Source organism: Coenobita brevimanus, chromosome 46 (genome assembly GCF_032717465.1).
Source record: "Coenobita brevimanus isolate Jiangsu-jjx chromosome 46, ASM3271746v2, whole genome shotgun sequence".
Lineage (NCBI taxonomy): Eukaryota > Metazoa > Arthropoda > Malacostraca > Decapoda > Coenobitidae > Coenobita > Coenobita brevimanus.
The window spans coordinates 10,412,854-10,431,911 of NC_136999.1; positions in this window are offsets into that span (position 1 = coordinate 10,412,854).

Genomic DNA, 19,058 nt, shown 5'->3' on the forward strand with positions numbered 1-19,058 from the left:
GGAGGGAGAGAAGGGTCCCAATTAAGGAGGGAAGGACACATATTACGAGAGAGAGAGAGAGAGAGAGAGAGAGAGAGAGAGAGAGAATATGCAACATGCCTATTGGTTCAGTCGTCTTTTTTTTTAAGAGGCAAATTACGGGTAAGAATCTACTGTAGTTTTGAGTTTCATATAAATACTGTAAAATTGGATGAAATTAAATAAAGCGAAGGAAAGGATAAGAAAGAAATGTAGAAGAATGAATAAAATGGCAGTAGAATGGAGGGAAAGAAAGAAGGAAGAAAGGAAAGCAGGAAGATGGAAAGAAGGATGGAAGGAAAGCAGGAAGGAAGATGGAAAGAAGGAAGGAAGGAAAGCAGGAAGGAAGGAAAACAGGAAGGAAGATGGAAAGAAGGAAGGAAGGATGGAAAGAATAATGGAAAAAAGGAAAGGACGTATGGGGATGGATGGATGAAGAGAAGGAAGGACGGAAGGAATTAAAGAAGGAGCCAATGAATCATGGATAAAAGAATGAAGAAAAGGGAGGCAGGATGGAAGGAAGTACAGCAGGAAGTAAAGAGCGGACATAGAAGAAAGTAAAATCAAAACGAGAAAGAAATGAAGGAGAAGAAAAGATAATGAAGTAGGACGCAAACAAAGAATGATGAGAGAAAGGAAGAGAGAATAAGGGAATGGAGGGGGAGGGAGGGAAGGTGATATGCAGTAAACAGAGATTAGGCAAGTGAGTGGCGAGAGAGAGGAGGAGGGGGAGGGGAAGAGAGAGGAGGGGAAGAAAGAGAGGGAGAATGAGAGAAGGAAATGTGAATATGGGGGGATAGGGAAGAGGGAGTGTCAAAGCGGTAGGGGAAGGAAAAGGGATGGGGAATTGGAAGAGGGGAAGGGAAAGGGAGGTGAGGGGGAAAGTGAGAAGGGGGAGGAAGACTGAAGAGGAGAATGAAACAGACACGAGAGAGAGAGAGAGAGAGAGAGAGAGAGAAACCACGAACGAGGAGGAAAAGGAAAAAGAACGAAAAATAAGGGACTGAAGAAAGGAAAGAAGAGAAGGGAGAGAGGAAGGAAGGAGGGAGGGAGGGAGAGAGAGAGAGGGAGGGAGGGAGGGAGGAGAGAGGGTGGGTCTTGGGTGTACATTAACAGAAAAAGAGGGAGAAATGGAAGGGAGATGACAGGAGGGGAAATGGGGGAGGGGGAGGAAAAGACGACGGGAAGTGGGGTGGATGGGAGCGATGATGGGAGGGAGGAAGGAAAGGGCAGACGCTGGGACGGAAGGAGGAAGAGAGAGATGAAGGGAGGAGGTGAGGGAGCGGGATGAAGAAGGAGAGAGAAAGGATGGAGTGGAGGAAGAGAAGGCGGATTAATGGAAGGAAAAGATGAAGAGGGAAGGAAGGAGGGAGGGCAAGAGAGAGAGATGAAGAGATGTGGAAGAGGGAGGAGAGATGAAGAGACGGGAGGACGTGAGAGGAAGGAGGGAGGGAGGGGGAGATGAAGAGGAAGTGCGAAGGAGGGAAGGAGAGAAGGGAGGAACGGAGAACATAAAGTGACGTTAACAATGGGGGCGCAAGGAGTTATGAGAGAGAGAGAGAGAGAGAGAGAGAGAGAGAGAGAAAGAGATAGCACATACATTACAATCTCTACTAAGTGGTCCAGTCTTAGTATTAATTGGAAGACTTATGATTCAATTACACAGCTGAAAGAATGAGTAGTAGGATGTCCCTTCCAAACTATCCAACTATCTCTCGAAAATTTTATAGGAATGACAGAAATTAATACCAAAAGTGAAGCTAAAAAACATGATAATGAAAGCAATGCGTCTATATTTCACTCACGTTAACATAGCCATATTTTTCATCCTTTTGCAGCTCACTTCACGTTGCTCAGTGGAGAAAAAGACAATATTGTGGCTCTACATACTTTCTGCAGCACTTCTTCGTGACTGGCATCATATTTTACTGTTAATCTCCTGTTACATCTCAGGATTCAAAATGGAGGGATGGCAATTTTAGGCCAAGGTAAAGTGAAAAGAGTGTAAGTGTGCATTTATATATTATTTTTATTACTGTACCTGGACGCGCCCACCATCCACTCATCTAATGTACCGCTAACTTAACGCAACTCTACCCTGAATGGCACGGCGAATGGTATCTTGTGGCTAAGGAACTCTATTACTCATTTACTGTACTAAGTGATATATAACTAAATGGACGCCTCGTGGTCAAGCAGGTTAAGACTCTCCAAGCGGATGACACTTAAGGGTTTATATCAGGGGAGCGACTGAGTTCACTGTTCACATAATGCCACTCAGGAAAGGCCGACTGGTCACGCTCGTCTTCAATGTCTCTCCTGGGTAGCCTAGCCCCGGTCCCCTACGATCCTGATGGGGCTGAGAAAGAGAGAGAGAGAGAGAGAGAGAGAGAGAGAGAGAGAATGACCTGTGGAGTAAGAGGTAATGGAAGATTGAGTTATGACAGGGAGAAAGAGGGTGAGTAAGAGGGGAGAGAGAGAGAGAAAGTGAGAGAGGAGGGTGAGATGTAAGAGTAATATGAGGTAGTTCCGACAGCGAGTGTGAGATAGGCCTATGCAGGTTGAAAGCGTAGGCCTATGTGCTGATGACAGTGTGTGTGTGTGTGTGTGTGTGTGTGTGTGTGTGTGTGTGTGTGTGTGTGTGTGAGAGAGAGAGAGAGAGAGAGAGAGAGAGAGAGAGAGAGAGAGAGAGAGAGAGAGAGAGAGAGAGACTGCTATGGCACGATAATGTGGTTGTTGTTAATGTTGAAGTCCCAGGTTCATTTAAACGTGAACCCGGTAGACTGCAGGCTCAAACTCTCCTCCTGTAGTCCACCATCCTTCTTTCGGGGGATAGGGAAGGAGCGGAGGGACGTCTGTATAACCTGATGGAACTATGAATATATCCGGTTATATCCGTACCACCTGAGAGTCATATCAGGTGTGTGAGGTGTGAAGTGAGCAGCGACCCGTAAGAAATGAAAAATGAAGTGAGCCAAGGTAAGGTGAGATGAGGTGAAGTGAAGTGAGGAAAGGTGAAGTGAAGAAATGTGAGATTAGATCAGATGTGAGATGAAGTGTGAGCAAAGAGCTAAGGTGAGGCGAGGTACATGAGGTTAGGTGAAATGTGATGTGAGAAGTGAAGCGAAATGAGGTGTGTGAAGCGAGGTGAGGCGGGGCGTGAGACGTGACATTTGATCAGTGAGGTGTGAGGACAAGACAGAGGAAGGGTCACTAATGATGCATGACAAACATAAAAGGATTAATGAACCCAAGGCAGCCAGCAGAGCAACACCTTAAAAATATACACGGAACTAATTACTGCCGTGCCTTACATGAATACCTATACTCCTTTTACTCTAACTTGGCCTAAAATTACCATATCTCCATCGCGAATACTGAGTGAAAACAACAGTCACACTAAAATATGGTGCTGGTCACAAAGATGAGCTATGGAAAGGATGTACAGCCGTAGTAGTGTCTTTTTCTGCCGCTGAGCTACGTGAAATAACAGCAAAAGGACGAAAATCAGGGCCAAGTTAAGGTGAAGGAGGTATAGTATTTTCCCTCTGTCCAAAGATGCCATAGTACTATTTTTTCTATCGTATTTCCTTCTCTCCTCCTTTTACAACAGTTTTCTCATTTACTCTCTCTCTCTATCCATCTATCTCTTTCATTTCCTCTCCTCTTGGCTTATACCTCATCACCTTTCTCTTTTCTCACTGTTGCTTCCTTCATTCTTCACACACTCACTCTCCTCTTCTATCATATACCTTACCCACGCCTTTCTCTTCTCAAAATATCCTCCTCTTTTCCTCACACCTTCTTACCTTACCGCCCCTTCTCCTCCCTTCTCAAATAACAACAAACTCTTAAAGTACTGATAATAAAGTTACCGTACTCTTGCCACTTTTCATCCACTTTCAGAACCGGTAATTCAAACCACTACCATGCATGAAGGAGGAGGAGGAGGAGGAGGAGGAGTCATTATTATCAACCTATCGTTTTATTATCAACCTATCGTTCGTCTTTCCAAGGGGAAAAAAAAAAAAAGGTTTGAAGTAGAGAAGCAAGGAAGAAAAGTACTGTTATAGAGTAGTTCACATAATCACCATCATCACCCCGCAGCTCCTCTTTCTCGCAAGTGCCACACCCCGAGGCAGAAGCAAGGAAGGAAAGAAGGATGGAAAAAATGAAAGGAAGCTAGAAAAATGAAAGATAATAAAGCAGAGAAAGCGAGAAACAAGGAAAAATGGAAGAAAAGAAAGGACGGAAAGAACGAATGGAAAGAAAGATGGAGGAGAAGAAAGTATCGCTACAGAGCAGATCACCAATCATCAATACCATCAGATTGTAAATATCTCTCCCGTACAACCACATTCAGTCCTCGAACAAAGAAGGAAGGATGGAGGGAAAGAAGAAAGAAATGAAGAAAGGAGGCAAACAAGCAAGCGAACTAAATTACCGATACTGAGTAAATTACAAAATTATGATTATCATCAAACCGCAACCGTCACTCCCGCATAACCTCCACCTGCCAACTGTCATAACCCCTTCCATATTTCAAATCGCCCTCCAGCAAGAAAGAAATAAAGAAAGAAGCAAGAAATATAAAATTATATAATCAATATCAAGCTAACCATAAAACCACTATCATCATAATGACCTTCAACCTGCACTCCCACATGATGGCCGCCAGCCAACGTTGATAACTCCTGACAAACTTAAACTTGCCCTTATGGAATTAAAAAAAAAAAAAAAAAAAAAAAAAAGAAGAAGATAACGAAGTACCAATATCAAGCAAACCACAAAATCATCATCATCATCAACCGTCACTCGTATGTAATCGCCATAGCCAATGGTCCTAACTCCTGGATCACTTGAAACAGCCCGCGAAGAACTACTGTAATGAAAGAATGAAGGACGGAATGAATGAATGAATGAATGAAGGAAGGAAGGAATGAAGGAAGGCCAGACGGAAGGAGGGATGGAAGGAAGCAAGAAAGTGTCGATATCATGCAAATAAAAATATATCATCAGCAATCGTCAACCCCCCCTAACCGCCACAGCCAACGGTCGTAACTCCGGCACACTTCAAACAGTCGTGGCCCTTCTTGTGGACGCATCGATCCGCTAATGTAAGGCTGGGGTGTGAGATGTAGGACGCCACGGTCGGATATTTCAGAGTTTATTCTATACCTCCGTCCAATTTGCTCTGCCGTCTGATCGTCTGCTGAAGAAGGGGTTTGACTGATATGCGTTTTTGGCCACTTGAATATCCTTCAGACCCGGAGCGTACCGGTACGTTGGACGATTTTATTCTGTTTATGGTGCTGTTGTGCTGCCTTCATGTGGTGGCCCAACATAACCAGGCAATGTATCCGCCACATTATACAAACGTCCCTCAGTCCCCTCCCTATCCCCCAAAGAAGGATGGTGGATCGCAGAATGGCAACTTTGGCCTCAAGTCTACGGGCTCACGTTCAGATGCGCGTGGGTTTGCATCGACTATTTAGCTTAGAAAAGACCACTTAGGGTCAAGGGGTTAGAAGCAGTCTCCATGATACCATTCCGTTCGATGACTATATTTTGCTTAATCTGACGATCTTAGTCAACTTACAAGAGACCTGTCGCGGTGAAGGGGTTTGAAACACTGACACCATCACTAACTGACATATCCTTCAGCGGTACACCAGACAAATTTATTCACCTTAAGAAAGGCCTCTTGGACTCTCATTCTCTCTCTCTCTCTCTCTCTCTCTCTCTCATGATAACATCTTGTCTAATTCATTCTTGCAATCACCAGACGACTTGAACGTTACAGAGTTATTAACCCCTTCAGCAAGAGAACCCCTTCCCATGGTGGCATCAATATAACCGGCTGGCTCTGGCCGGCAATACACACGTCCCTCAACTCGCTCCCTGTCCCCCGAAGGAATAGCAGTGAGGTGTTGTCCACCGGATTCGCATTTCTGATGAGCCTAAAATTACAAAACTAAAACAACAAAATCACGGGCTGAAAGAAAGAAAGAAAGCAGCAGCAGCGGCGGCAGCAGTAGTAGTAGTTGTTGTAGTAGTAATAGTAATAGTAGTAGTAGTAGTAGTAATAGCAGCAGTAGTAGTAGTAGTAGCAGTAGTAGTAGTAGTAGTGGAAAGAGAAGTAGTAGACGTTGTAACCCCAGGCTGAACTCAGTGGACTTTCGGGGGATAGGGTGGTGATTGAGAGACGTTTAAATAACAGGTTACAGAGGTGCCACCACTTGAAGGCGTCCCTCTTCAGTATCAATATGGGAGTTCATGGAGGCTATACAATAAACACCTGATACCTACAGAAAGAAAAAGTTTATCCATTGGTGAATAAAAACGGCTTGGGGTTAACGAGAGAGAGAGAGAGAGAGAGAGAGAGAGAGAGAGAGAGAGAGAGAGAGAGAGAGAGAGAGAGAGAGAGAGAGAGAGAGAGAGAGATCGGGCTGAATGAGTGAAGAGGTCAATGTGTTAATATAATTTTCATCCCATTTTACTCTCCAGTGATTCTTCCAGTGTCTATCTGTTTATTCTCTGGTCTGGATGAGCAAGAAAAAAATGCAGGGGAGGAAAGAGGACGCTGAGAGGAGAGAGGATGAGGAAGGTAGAGAAAAAAAATAAATGGAGGATGGAAGGGAAGAAAAATATATATGAACGAGAGGAGAGAAAGGAAGGGAAAATATGACAGAAAGGAAAAGAAAGGAATGGAATGGAAAGGAAAGGAATGGAAGGAATGACGAAAAAAAACGAAGGTAAAGTTGGAAAGGAAAGAAGAGAATGCAAATGAAGGAGAGGTGTCACTACGAGGGAAAAAAAAAATAACAGAAAAGGATACTGGAGTGAAAGAGGGGAAATAAAAGGAAGAGAGGAAAAGAGGGGACAAGGAGAAAATATATGCAAGGTAGGAGGGAAAGAAGAGAAAAAAATAAAGGAGAGGAAGGAAGAGGAAATATATGACGGAGAGGAGGGAAACGAAGGAGGGTGAGATAAATGAAGCAGAGTGTGACATGCGACGAAAAAAGGGAGGAAAGGGAGAGAGGAAAAAAGAGGAGGGGGGGGGGAAGGCGAGAAAAATGGAGGGCGTGCTGGGAGAGAATAGCTGACAGAAAGTAAGAATTGTGGGATGAGAGAGAGAGAGAGAGAGAGAGAGAGAGAGAGAGAGAGAGAGAGAGAGAGAGAGAGAAAGAATGATACGACAAGGAAACTCGCGAGACAAAGAAAATGTCTTCAGAAAACGACAAAACTTTTATACAATGACAAAAGCTTTAGGAAACAAAGAAGGACTACTTGCAAAAACGACAAACAAGTTTCATAGCGACAAAGAAAAAAGTTTCGGAAGACAACAAAAAACCTCCTCACTAAAAAAAAAAAAAAAAAAAAAAATCACAAAATAAAACACGAATAAGCTTCAAACGGCGGTAAATAGAGAGGCTTCAGAGGGCGACAAAGGAGTAAGCTGCAGACAATGAAACAAAGACATTTCAGATGATGACAAAGAAACTACAAAGACGGCACAGGAAGATGGTTCAAAACACAAAACAGAATGAAAGAAAGAATCTGCAAAATCAAACTGAGAGAAGCTTCAACGAAAAAAAAAAAAAATGAAAAAAACTGCCACACAAGACGAAAACTAATCTCTGGCTTCTGAAGACAAAGAATGAGAAAAAGGGTTCACGATAAAACAAAGAAAGATACCTTCAAAAAACGACTAAGATCTATTTTTTTTACATGGCGTCTACGAAATAAGTTTCAGAAAAAAATCTCAATCATGCCCATAACTTTAGTAACTGAGGTGGTTTGGCCATGTGGAGAGGATGGAGGGTGAAAGACTGACGAAGAAAGTGTCAGTGAGGTGGAGGGGGGAAGAGGGAGGGGCGGCCGAGGATGAGATGGAGGGATGGGGTGGAGAGGTATATGAGAGAGGGGGGTGTGAGTTGGGAGCAGGGCAGTGACATGGCGGAGGACAGGGCGACTTGGAGGCGATTTGTTTGTGGCCACCCCAAACGGGATTGAGGCGTCTGGCAATAGATAGACAGAGACTTCACGGACCCTGGCCTGACCTACATGGCTAAGAAACGAGGTCAGAACATAAATTTTGCTCTCTGAAAATTTTGTTGGTTATAAAGTAGCTAATGTTTGTGGTGCAGCCATAAGGAAAAATTCGCCCATTCTTCTGTGCTGATTATGGGAATGGAAGATTTACAAGAGCTATTTTTATATAACAGCAACATGAAGCAAACATGGAATTAATTATTTTAATGTAACAGCAATACGATGCAAACAACAGACGAAAAAGAGAAGGAGTTTTCTCTGTCGTCTGGGGAAGAAAGAAATGTAGAAGGCAGGATACAATGCTGGCAGAGAACTGTTGCCAAAGTTTTGCTCATGGCTGAATGTGTATGCTAATTAAGCCACATCATGAGCAATTAACACATTGAATCAGGTAACTTATTTAGCCATTTACAGATGAGTTTAGGGTTAAGGATATACGTTTGAAATATGGGAATAGATAAGCCTTCATTAATCCCATCAGTGTGACTGTCTTTCTCAAGTTCATTGAATCTGTCTGAAAGCTGCTGTTGATATGACCGCAGGCTCATACTAATGCCATCCCGGTGGACTGCAGGCTGAAGCTGTCCTGCAGTCCACCACCCATCTTTCTGGAACTAGATGAGGGACGTTTGTGTAACCATGTACCGGAGCCGCCTGACTGTATGTCACAATGTCAAGAGGTCCCTCACCAGCAACAGTCTGATACCGGTAATAAAATACGGTACCAAGAATAACTCAATTACAGACGCCACCGTAGTGAACGGGTTAAGAATTGTTTTTCAAAGTTCCTGTATGCCAGTCATGCACCAGTATGAGAGTTAATGAGACTTATGCACTGCTGTTCCACGAATATGCACGTTAGTCAAACTCTGATGTCAGTGTTAATGAGAATTTTGTGGTGCTTCTCGCGGTATATGCATGTCAGACCCCAATATGAATATTCATCAGCGGCAACTTCAGGTACAGAGTATGCAAGTTAGAATCTAATATGAACATTTATGAGGTACACGAGCTGCTATCTGTGATTTATGCAACGCTGTTTACGGTATATGAAAGCTAGGCATAGAAATAAGCTTTCCCGTATATGTATTTATATATCTCCAGGGTTAGAATTTATAAGGACTATAATTATGGTATAGTTTAATATCTGCGCACGTCAGACCAAATACGAGCTCGAATGTGTCTCTGCTGGAGTTGCATGCACGTGAATGAGACCCTAGGGGCGTGTTGTGGGTGCAGGGGCGGCAATGAAGAATGATACTGCATTAATTTTCAAGCTGCAACTGCCTCAGAATAACAAGAATAATCACAAAATAAGCCCACGAGCTGAAGGCGGTAAAATCTATGTAACGATATGTCAGACCCAAATACAAGTGTACAGGCATTTTTAAAGTGCTGTTTTTTCCGATCCCATTTATTTAATTTACGAAGATTATGCAGTGCTGTTTAAGATCAACGCATGTTACACCAAAATATGAACGCTTATCTATCCCCGTTTGCGTTTATGCACGTGAATGAGACCCCAGGGCGTGTTGTGGGTGCAGGGGCGGCAAGGAAGGATGATACTGTATTGATTTTAAAGTTGCACGGGACGGGGAGTGCCTGGGACAACGGCGGCGGCAGTAGCGGGTCAGAGATAGAGGCCAGTGGGAGGAGAGAGGACACACAGAGGGCAGAAAAGTGGGAAAGGAAAGTAGTAGGATATTACAATGAGACAGGGCAAGACTAGGGCAAGGTAAAGGTACGGCAGGGTTGAGCAGGACAGCTGTACGGTACGAGAGAGTACGGTACAAGAGGAATATTACAAGGCAAGAGTAAGACTGGGTAGGGTAGGACAGGGGTGGGGTAGGGCGGAGGAAAAGTAGAACAGAGTAGGGCCAAGGTAGTAGGGCGGTCTGGGAAAAAAAAAGTGCGTGACAAAATGTAGGCAAGATAGGAACCGGCAAGATATGGATAAGGTATAGGGCAGACAGAGCAAGACATTTGGTAAAAGGGCAAGATTAAAAAAAAAAAAAAAAAAAAAAGCAGAGTAAAAGAGGAGAGCTGTAAGATTGGGGGACGGGGCAGAGTATGAGGTGTGGATAAAGATAAGGCAGGGCATATAGGGTATGATACGGGAAAGTAGAGTGGGATGTGATAGGGACAGGATACGTTAGGAGAGACGAAAGGGTAAGCAATGATCGGATGGCATAAAACGAGGCTAGGGAAGGGCACGATAGAGGTGGGGCAGGGCAGGACAGGGCAGTAGGATGGGTTGGGGTGGAATACGGTAGGGAATGAAAAAAATAAGACAACTGTTGCTATAGGATAAGTGTATGGTAGAAAATAGGTAGGAGATATTTACGATGGAAAACAGGACAAATATAAAGCAGGATAGTATAAGAAAAAGACATCCATTAATCAAAAAAACACTGGTAAAACAATGAGGTATCAAAATAAAAGCCACACTAGTTCTCATGGAAAGGCTTGTAAAGGAAAAAGGGAGGGGGAGGGGGATAGTCTATGGCCTTCTTATCTCTTATATTAACATACTCAGCCAGAAAATGTATTTAGGTTTTATTCTTTCCTATCTAACTACGATTTTATTCAGGCTCTGAGAGATGAATTGAAGGAGTTAATGTTGGCTTTATTCCCTTCACTAAAAGAGATCTCGCTGGAGCTGAATGAATCTGTCCGGAGGTGGCCTCATTAGAGAGAGAGAGAGAGAGAGAGAGAGAGAGAGAGAGAGAGAAACTATCTAATAAAAAACTTAACACGAACAGACACCAACAGGAAAATTAAGGAAAACCTGTACTAAATTCTGAAAGGAGACACGAGTATGAAGAGGCCAATTCACTCCACCATAATCTATACCCGGTACAAGAAATTACATAAGATATAAAAGAAATTACATATATCATTCATACATTGTCAACTCCCCGTCACTGTACCCTCTGTAACGGCTACGGAGGAACACTACCGGCACCGCTTCAGTACGACGACGCCTTTTTGTAATTTATTCTCGTTCTTGCTACGGCCACACGATTTTATTAAGAAAAAATCAGTCTCTTTCAGTGTCTTCAGATTTCTTAGTAAATTCCTGGAAACGCAAGGCAATTCTTTTTTTTTTTCTTTTTTACTCTGAAGAGATCCCTCGCATAGAAAAGTAGTGTGCTGTTTGAAAGGCCACGAGTTCGAAACCAAGAGAGAGAGAGAGACAGAGACAGAGAGAGAGAGAGAGACGACCTTGCTAAGTCCTTCCTAATCTTCCCCCGGAATACGCCCCGCAATAGTCAATGTTCCATCCACGTCCCCCAAGCGTACTGCAGGGTGAAGAGGGACACGTGGGAAAACAAACTCTATCTCAAAGTCTGACCGGCGCGAAAATCTTAGGATAAAAAAAATGTATGGAGGAAGGTATCAGGGCGGCAAGCAGGGGGAGGGGGGGGCAAAGAGGATTGAGGGAAGAGAAAAGGTTCTGATCGCATGGGCAAAGGATCAAAGCCAAGGAAGTCCCAACCTTTTTTAGACCCGTATTCTCTAGCACCTTCTCCTGAGCGATTTAGTCTGTTTATTCCACCTCTGATATATCAGTCCTTCCAATATTGCCGTACACCACGTAAATACCGTACAAAAGTATATTCACCAGCCATCCCCAAAAATAAACCGCTAAGGAAGACGTTTTAGGGACGAGAATACGGGCTTCAATTCAATCTTTTACTTTCCAATTTTACCCAGACCCATTACTCCACACGGATAGTAGTTCCAAAATTAAGTGCTACCTATCCATGTGCAACGGTGAGATTAGTTATGTGGATTAGTTAGGTGAGATTAGTTACGTGAGATTAGGTATGTGAGATTAGTTACGTGTATTAGTTAAATGAGATTCGTTACGTGATTAGTTGTGAGATTAGTTACGTGAGATTAGTTATGTGAGATTAGTTACGTGAGATTAGTTATGTGAGATTAGTTACGTGAGATTAATTGAGATTAGTTACATAAGATTAGTTAAGTGAGAGTAGTTACATGAGATTAGTTGAGATTAGTTATGTGAGATTAGTTATGTGAGATTTTGGGGGAGGCGTGGCTCAATCGGTAGAGACGTGGCCTGCCGTTCTAATGGACCCAGGTTCAAATCCCCGCTGGGGCAGGGAACAGTTTAAGGATTTGAATTTCATTAAATCAAGCTTTACTGATCTACCAGAAGACCCGCCAACATGTCGTAAAAATACCCCCGCTAATACCAACACACCAGTCCTGTAAGAGACAGCCCTAGCATGTATTCAATACGGACGGTGGGTGTTAGCGCCGAAGTGGTGACATGAAGAGGTGTATGGTATGTAGGAGGACTGTTGGGCCTTGATAGCAGGCTGTGAAGCCTATGCCCAGAGTCGAACACATTAAAAAAAAAAAAAAAAAGTTGAGATTAGTTACGTGAGATTGAGGCTCTTGGATGGCAAAACACAAATAGGTTTGTTAGCTTAGGCCTATACCGGTATATTCTCTACTTCAGCACGATGACGCGTTTTTACACTGATTCTTGTTACCTTCAGATATTTACACTCAGCTCTGGGGACACCTCTCGTACTGAAAGGGTGAATGAGGGTTACATTGCATTCCTTCAGTTCCCAAAAGTATCTGCTAAGCTAAATAATATTGCATGTCAGTTACGAGAGAGAGAGAGAGAGAGAGAGAGAGAGAGAGAGAGAGAGAGAGAGAGAGAGAGAGAGAGAGAGAGAGATAACAAAGAACAATGGATGGACGGATCAGAGGAGGAGGGGGATGCAACGCTGAAAACAATAACTATGAAAGAAACCGATATATGATTAAGAAAAACAATGAAAGAAGCTGATAAAAAATAAAGACGTAATAAAAAGAAACCGATATACGATAATTTACAAAATAAAAAAGACACAGGCGGCTGACGCTTGAAAATACGAAAGAAAAAGAGAAGCAAGAAAGAAAAGAAAAACAGAAAAGAGCGAGAGAGAGCAGGGAGGAAAGGCTAGTGCACTTGGACAAGGAACTGAGGAACACAAAACAGAATAAAATTAAATAAAGGAAATACATCAAGAAATAGATATTATTAAAGGATTTGAAATATTTATGACAAACAAACCATTACAATAGCGAATTATTATCAGGAATATTTTCCCTTGGCTGTATTTTCCATACCAACAGACAAAATAAACAAGAGATGAATCAGATGTGTTGACTATTTAGCTACAAAATTTATTAGCGGGAATAATTTTGCTTGGTTGTATTTCTTCCATTAAATAATCGCCCTAATTTTGTGAAGTGTCTGATGGCTGTATGAATGATGATGAGGACGACGACGACGACGACGACGATGATGATGATAATACTAATAATGTAATATAACAATAACAATAATAATGTAATAGTAATAGTAATAATAATAACAACAATAATAACAACAATAATAACTAATAATAATAATAATAATAAGCATTCAAATTCACAAAACAACAAATTTTATTAACACAATCCCACCCAAAAAAGGAGGGGTCAGTAAGAAGGAAGAGGGAAAAAACTGAAATAAAGAAAAAAACTGCAGAAAGCATAAAATACGAGGAAAGAGGGGATAAAGCCGAAAGAGATGGTTGGCTCAGCTGTGTGGGGAACAAAGGAAAGTCTGGAAGAGAAGGGAAAATAAAGGAGGAAAAAGGGGGACAAGGAAAGCTATGCAATGATCTATGAAAATCCTGATAGGCAGAAGATTGTAAAATAAAAAAAAAGATAAAGACAAGAAATACAGAAGAAATGTGAAAGGAGAGAGAGAGAGAGAGAGAGAGAGAGAGAGAGAGAGAGAAGGGAACAGAGTAAAGAGGATGGATGAGCTAGACAGATATTAAGTGAATTTAGATAAGTAGGAAATCCTTAAAAATTGTGTAAGTTTATTCTGGCAAAAAGAAATTAGAAACAAAAAGAATGATTAGTACAGATGACAAGACGAACATGAAAAATTAAGGACTGAATACATCACCTGAAGAAAGAGCTGAAGTATGAAGTTCTTTATGAACACAGGGAAAAAGTCGGAGACATAAAAAAAAAAAAAAGAAGCATGATATAATACTTAAGAATTAGGAAGAAAGGCAGAAAAAGTACTTAAAAGGAGAACAAACACGTGAATCAGCTGTGTAAGGAATTCAGGACGGTACAAAGACAAAGGAATATACATGAAAATGGAATACGCAAAAATGGACGAATATAAAAAATAAAAAAAATAAGTAAAATATTAGAAATGGAGACTAAGAAAAAACACAAAAATGGGGGTAAATGGGATGGATCAGCTGGATAAGGAACTAAGAAAGGCGGGTTTACTTCATGACGTCACAGACCGAGTCCCCGCCCCCATCCCAAACGACCCCAAAGGACGGCGGGCGGACCCTAGACTTCACCCACCTCCTCTCTTTGTCTCCTTCCCTCCCTCTCTCCTCTTTAAGGCTCTTTTTCTCTCTTCTTTTCCTTCTCCTACTCGTAGCTTTTCTCCCTTCTTTTCTTTCTTCTATTAGTTGCTCTTACGCTTCGTTTCTAGCTCTACTAATTGCATTTTTACATTTAAGTCTCCATTACTCTCTCTCTCTCTCTCTATGTCTCCATTAACCCCTCTCTCTCTCTCTCTCTCTCTCTCTCTCTCTACCCAACTATCTATCTATCTACTATATGCTGATGTTTCATTTGTCACGATTATATTTTTGGTTCTCCGTCCATTTTGCCACTACCACTACTACTACTACTGCTACAATCTCTCTCTCTCTCTCTCTCACCCAGTAGTTCAGTAGGTAATGGAGTTTGCGCTAGTACTATTAAGGTGGGTCAGGGTTGAGAGAGAGAGAGAGAGAGAGAGAGAGAGAGAGAGAGAGAGAGACAAACAAAGGAACAAAATGAAATGAAAGGACAAGGAAAAGTGCACAAAGAAAAACTGAAGAACAAGAAGAAGAAGAGATGAACAAGATATAAACAAAAAACAAGAGGAGAAGGAAGAGGAGGAGGAGGAGATAGCAAATGAAAATAAGAACAGAAACAAACATAAGAAACGAAATAACAAGAACAGTACAACCTACACACACACACACACACGATCCATCAATACATGTTACTACAGTATTTATGAGGCTCAGTGCGTCACCTCTCTCTCTCTCTCTCCTCTTATCCTAGTTTTTTTTTTTTTACATTACTTTTCAACTCCACTGTTCTGTCTGTCTGTCTGTCTGTCTGTCTGTCTGTCTCTCTCTCTCTCTCTCTCTCTCTCTCTCTCTCTCCCTCACCTGTCCTTCACTGCCACTGCCGTCTCAACACTCACCTGTAAAAGACAAAAGACAATTAGACACGAAAAATAACACAGATAATAATTATTTAATTTATTCTCAGCTTTAACACAAGGTACATATGTAATACTTTAAAAACACACAGAATACTGATGGTACATTATATTGGCATCTTGTAAATGAATCTCTCCAAAATCATAAATCTTAATACTATCACCATCATCAGTATCATCATCATCATCATCCTACTACTACTACTACTACTACTACTCCTACTGCTACTACTACTACTAATAATAATAATGTAATAATAATAATAATAATAATAATAATAATAATAATAAAAATAATATGAAGAAAAAGAAACATTAGCAATCATCATTATCACCATCATCATCATCTATTCCCACCAAAGGACAGGGTGACAAAAACAACAATAAAACAAAAAGAGCTAACAGACACTGGCATCCTGTACACAAGAATTATCCCACCAAAAAATAGTGTTAATAATGATAAATTCCCAGAGCGTGGTTCCTCGTGAATTAAAACATCCTTTAGCGTGGAATTCCCTTCATCTTAATGGCATAACCTTCCCACGGCCTACTCCACCACCCACCTCGATAATAAAGCACAGGGGAATGTACGAGTGAAAAATTAGTGTGCTTTATTCTGGGGGTTAATAAAGCCAAGTGAATAATTCTAATAATAATAATAATCATAATAATAATAATAATAATAATAATAATAACAACAACAGTAATAATATACTCTACTAGCTATTATTATTATTAGCAGTAGTAGTAGTAGTAGTAGTAACAGTAGTACCGGTATCAGTATTATCCTTAATCATCATCATCATTATTAGTATACTTGTTTTTATTCTCATTACTATCATCAACAGTACTACTGAAACTACTACTACTACTACTACTACCATCTGAAGTACTTTTTTTTTTTTCATTTACCTAAACTCTCTCTCTCTCTCTCTCTCTCTCTCTCTCTCTCTGATGTGTGTGTGTGTGTGTGTGTGTGTGTGTGTGTGTGTGTGTGTGTGTGTGTGTTTTGGGGGGAGGGGGGGAATGGGCAAGACATATTTACTTGTCCTAGCACTGGAAAGACCTGAACCTCCCAGCCTCATAAGGATATACCCCACTACACCTGCCACCACCAAATGGATGTGCCTTGCCATATAAGGAAACACTTACTCGGGCTCCTCTCTTACCACATCTTACATGCAAGTTCGTCTGACTTAAGATGGTGGTGATTTTCTTCCTTTTGGAGACGATTTCCTGTTGTTCAGAGGTAGAACAAGATAATACTATGGCTTTACGTCCTTTACTTGGCACTTCTTCGTGACTAGCACAAGAAATTACTGTTCCCTTCTTGTAACGGCACACTGGCAGACTATAACACTAAGGCTATGTATCGTTTTCACTGCACTTCTTCGTGACTAGTACCGTATTCCACTGTTCATGTCTTCTTACAGTTCAGTGGCAGAAAAAGACAATGCTATGGGCCTACACCCTTTCCACTGCACTTCTTTGTGACTAGCATAATAAGCCAGTGTTAATCTCGTTACAGCTTAGCATTCAAGATGGAGAGATGGCAATTTTAGGCCAAGTTAAAGAGGACAGAGTATAATGAGTGTTTCCTGCCTCATACGGAAACAAAAGCTACTGCTCCTCCCTTCCTAACAAGGACACTAAGTTCCTCGCCAGTTACACCACCTTTATACCAGATACACCAGCAGTATACCAGACACGCTAGGATATTCACATCATAACCATTCCAGTAATACCATCATGCCAGCTGGGTTTGCATCACACTAGTCACAAATCCAGTCTTTCAAAACGCCTGTTGCACCGTTATTCATACTATCATTATACCACCACCTACACCTCGGCAACATTCACACCACGTCGCAACACCTGCCACACCAGTACACAAAGACCGAACCAATCACACCAGAAATGAGAACTACTAACAACAGAGATTATCACACCAGGTGCACTGGAATAGGAGGAACAGAACACACCAATACACACACACACACACACACACACAGCACAGCAGGAGGGGGGGGGGAATGAAGTGGTCGAAGGAATGTAACCGTATATATAAAGAATTTTAATTTTTTCTCAAGCTAAACGGACTTAAAATTGCCATCTGCCCATCTTGAAAGCTGAGAGGTGACTTTGGATTAACATCAGAATATGCTGCTAGTCACGATGAAGTGCTATGGAAAGGATATACACCAGTAGTATTGCCTTTTTCTGCCACTGAGAAACGTGGTATAAAGTACTGAACGACGAAAATCTGGGCCAAGTTAAAATAAAAGCAGTATAGTTTGGATATGAAGTGCTCTGTGACTGGATACACGAGTGAAAATATGAGAATGTTTAAAAAATCTTAAACACGTATTCACCTTTAAGCTGGAGAAAATTTATAAATGCGGATCTAATTCTTTCCATGTGTCCCTCAAAGGTGGCGCCAGCACACACACACACACACACACACACACACACACACACACACACACAAGAAATAGGGACTGGCCTTTGTTGCGTCCCTGAGACGTGCATTGTGGTGGCGACAGCACACACACACACACACACACACACACACACACACACATGAAATAGGGACTGGCCTTTGTTGCGTCCCTGAGACGTGCATTGTGCTGGCGCCAACACACACACACACACACACACACACACACACACACACACACACACACACACGTTCACTCGCTTAAAAAAAAAATCTGCCAGCAGATGATCGATGGTTACATGATGAACATTGCTGCTCTGCTAGTTTTTCCCCCCAGGTAGATATTAGTGTATTTTGTACCGGTATCAAGTTCTTTCTTTATGCTGTACTTGATAAGAAAAAAAAAAAAAAAAAAAAAAAAAAACTGCCAGACGCTTACATGAGAAGTTACTGGAAATGTTTTCGTCCACGACTTCAAAAAGCAAAGACGAAGAAAGTAAGGATACACTGCGTCTCTCTCTCTCTCTCTCTCTCTCTCTCTCTCTCTCTCACACACACACTACCTCTCCATCCTCACCTTCACTTACCTGTGGTTCCCAACCTCTTCCGTTCTGTGGCTTCCCGGACAAAATACATTAGTCTCCGTGGCCTCCTTCTAGCTTATTTCATCTTTATTGACAAAAAGGCATATATCGGATTATTTCTTGCATGAGCATGTTGGATACGAGACTTTATCTTCTCCAGTAATCAACGCTTAGGACGAGTTGCATGTACAAACCTGAACACTCAAAAAGTGAGCTGAATTTTACATTTTTGTTCTTAGTTGGGGTATCTTGAGCTGAATTTTACATTTGCTCTTAGTTGGGGTATCTTGAGCTGAATTTTACATTTGCTCTTAGTTGGGGTATCTTGAGCTGAATTTTACATTTTTGTTCTTAGTTGGGGTATCTTGAGCTGAATTTTACATTTGCTCTTAGTTGGGGTGTCTTGAGCTGAATTTTACATTTTTGTTCTTAGTTGGGGTGTCTTGAGCTGAATTTTACATTTTTGTTCTTAGTTGGGGTGTCTTGAGCTGAATTTTACATTTTTGTTCTTAGTTGGGGTGTCTTGAGCTGAATTTTACATTTGCTCTTAGTTGGGGTATCTTGAGCTGAATTTTACATTTTGCTCTTAGTTCGGGTATCAGGGATTGAGTCAAACTAATGGAACAGCACTGGTCATAAT